Genomic DNA, 3,709 nt, shown 5'->3' with positions numbered 1-3,709 from the left:
TAGGGCAATGTAGTGTTAGACATCTTGTGTCTTGAAAATGGATGAGAGCAAATTAATTTTATGATATTGCATTAAAGGGTTATCTGTTCCCTGTAAGGCTTTTATAAGACAGGTCATCCCCCAAAAAACCCTGAACCAACAAAAACCAAAACAACCCCCAAATCTCAACCCAAAAGCAACAACAAGAAGAAATATCAAAAGCCCAAAATCACACTTGAAGGCACCACTCCTTAGAGGCGACTCAGTAAATAACAAGCAGGGGAAAAATTAGAGGTTATGAGATGACTCAAAATAGTTTCAGGTTGTCCATAGCTTTTTACATGTGGAGACAGGAAGCAAATACTTCAGGCTTCTTTCCAAGGTGTTAAAATATGCAAAATTACCTCATCTGTATGGGAAAAGAACAAACTTCAGCAAAAATTGGACCAGCATCTCCAGAATGGAGAGTGTTCTGGGTAGCTCTACTCAGAGGAGAGAGGTTGTTAGGGGTATAACTGAAACTACTTTTCTATAAAGAAGAGCCAGATAAAGCCAGGAGCATTAGCACTTCCAGCTGTCTGCTGAGAGAGGGAGATCAATCCCAGAGCACAGCTAGTGTCAAGATTTACTGAATTAAGAAATGGAAGTTTGCACCTTGGGGGTTGTTGAAAGTGCAGATATGTGCTGCTTTTGAGTTGCTTCTTGTTTCTTTTCAGCTGTAAAGCTGGGGGTTTTAGCAGAAATCTAAAAATAAGAGTATGAAATTCTTGAGTGCCTGAATGTGTTGCAGGTGTTCCCCTGATGTCAGGAGGAGGGGCTGGGCACACAGGACAGCATTTAGGCAGCCTGGCTGCTATCATGAAGCAGTGTACTGACAGCCCCCAGTCACTTTGAAAGAACAGGAAAAATGACCCCCTCAAAGGCCTGTTTGAACATATACATTAAATCTGCTAAGTTTTACACGTCTCTGCTTTTAGAGTTGTTCTCTGCCCTAGAAATCCAGCTGGCTTCTCAAGCAGTTAGCATCATTGGTTTTAACAATTTTCTTCACCCTTTAGAAATACCCATTTTCTTCTGAAGTATTCAGAAAATACTTTTGGTCTTCTGGGTTTTCATATCTAGAATGCAGAGGGGAAGAAAAAAAAAGCCCTCCAGGTTCTTCACAGATGGTATCACTTTACAGCCAAGAGTCTCCAGCCATACTAAGTAGGCCTCAAAAAATAACTATCAGATGAAAAATCAAGCACAAAGATGAAAACTGCTAGCATGTATTTTTATTTGCACACATTTTTATTTTCACATATTACTGATGCCCAGGTGGCACTTGCACCTCACTTCCGTCATGTGCCCTGGCCCTCCTGTAGGCCCTTGTAGCTCTGAGGATGCAAAGCTGAAACATGAAAGAGTAAGATTTTGTTCTGTCCATCTTCCTCCTGTAAGAGTGATTTACAGACCTTCACCATCCAAAATGACCCATGGTGTTGTTACCCCTTCCCTCAGGGATGTGCCGAAATGAAAGAGGTAATCTGCTGTGGATGTTACTGCGCCCACATATTGTCTGAGAGGCAGCAGGTTCTTATCCATGCGCTGCAAAAAGCATTAACGTGCTATTGAATTTCCAGTTCATATCCAGAGACCCATTTTACAGAATCACGCAATCACAGAAGGGTAGGAGGTGGAAGGGACCTCTGGAGACCACCGTCTCCAACCCCCCTGCTTGAGCAGGCACACCTAGAGCAGGGGGCACAGGACCGCATCCAGGCGGGTTTTGAATGTCTCCAGGGAAGGAGACTCCACAACCTCCCTCAGCAGCCTGTTCTACTGCTCTGGCACCCTCACAGGAAATAAGTTTTTCCTCTTGTTTAAGTGGAACTTCCTGTGTTCCAACTTGTGCCCATTCCCCTTGTCCTGTTGTTGGGCACCACTGAAAAGAGTCCAGTCCCATCCTCTTGACACCCACCCTTCAGATATTTACAAATATTGATGAGAAACGCCCCTCAGTCTTCTCTTGTGATGTCTGAACAAACCGAAGTCAGCCTTTCCTCATAAGGCAGATGTTCCAGTCCCCTGAGCATCTTGGTAGCTCTCCGCTGGACTTGCTCAAGCCGTTGTAGGCATGAAGGTTTCCTTTGCAGTCATTCGGGGAACAGCCCCGCAAAAGAGAAAAAAAACAACCTTCACCTGCACTGATCAATACATTTGTTTTAAGACCTCTAGCATCACACTGGCTTAGTGCCTGCATGGCAGGCTGTTTATTTTGGGATGGTAATAGAACCTGATGAGAAAATATTTTTAGGATTGTGCAAGGTCTGTCTTATGCCAGAGTATCTTGTGGTGTATTGGGCAAGCGCAGACACGCTTGCTCTTCTTGCAGGCACGCAGCTGCTATTCCTAGAATGCTGGGGTACAGGAATGACTTCTGCAGACTATAGAAAACTGTCAGGTTCGCAGCAAATTGTTATCACCAGGCAGAAGAGGGCAAAGTTGAGGCTGTGTAATTTACAAAAACCTTTCCTGAGCTGAACAGTTGTGTATATCTGTAACCCCTGGCAAGACTTGTTTACACCGGCCAGGGCTTCCTGTCCTCCTCCTCCTCTTGCTAGGAACAGAGTTTAAGGTCCTTTTTCCCAGCTGTTCTGTGCCAAATCTGCCAGGTGTTTCTACCCAACATTCTGCTGCATGCAGCAGTCACTGCTTTTTCCTTTGAGAGGACCTGGAGGGCAGGAGGCGTGATCAGCCTCCATAGTACAGTGTAACTTATATGGAGATTCCAGTAAGCAGTATTATTTTAGCTCTGTCCAAACCAAGTTGCACCTTCTCTCACGAGGATGGCTTAAGGTAAGTGCTGATCAGCTGTGCCCATCTCAGGGCAGGAGGCTGAAGGCCTTGTTCCTATGCTCAGCCTCTGCCCTGTGAGAACAGGGATGGAGAAGCAGCAGAGGGAAAGGGCACTTAAGCTAAAGTTCTGATTAAGCAGCATTTTGTGCCACGAGGTCAGGCAATTCTGAATCAGAGGCCACTTCCTTTCTAGGGACATGATACTGGAAAAGAGGCAGGAGACAACAGAACTATTACAAGTCTGTAATCCCATGCACCTCAGGCAGAGTTGGCCAGTATCCCACAGTAGCAACACCCATCCAAGGAGGGACTCTGGTGGGAACAGGGAGGGTCTTAGCACCAGCTGGATAGGAGGAAACTGGTTTTTGCAGTGCAAGGCGTTGAAGTGCTGGACCAGAGCCTCAGTGAGCATGTGGGATCTCCAGCCCCAGAGACCTGCAGCACTGAAAGGCTGGGGCCCTGAGCAAACTTAGGAGGCAGCCCCATGCGAGCAGGGATTGGACTGGTGACCGCCGGGGGGGTCCTTGCCAGCCCGAATCACTCCACAAGTCCATGGAAAAAAGGCAGTCTTGGGGCAGGTTTTGAAGTACAGCTGGTGACTGATGCATGATGAGGCCCAAAAGCTCCTGAATTCAGCAGGAAAACTGCCTTTGCTTTCAATGGCTTTTACTTTAGGTTATACATGACCTGCCAGTGTAATTATTTCAGTGAATAATTGACAGATTGTATCACTGCGTGCAAAGTGGCATTAAATCGGCTCCGTGCACGACATGGCCACACAAGCTTTTTGGTTTTTATTTGCAGAAGTTGCCAGGTTCAGCAGGTCTCCCTCTTCCTCTCTCTCATGCTGCAATCCATTCCTTGTGAGTAAACGAACGACCATTGCACAATA

The sequence above is a fragment of the Phalacrocorax carbo genome, chromosome 9 (assembly GCF_963921805.1).
Source record: "Phalacrocorax carbo chromosome 9, bPhaCar2.1, whole genome shotgun sequence".
In the NCBI taxonomy this organism is placed as follows: Eukaryota; Metazoa; Chordata; class Aves; order Suliformes; family Phalacrocoracidae; genus Phalacrocorax; species Phalacrocorax carbo.
The sequence above is the reverse complement of the archived record's forward strand: the minus strand, read 5'-3'. Positions refer to the sequence as shown.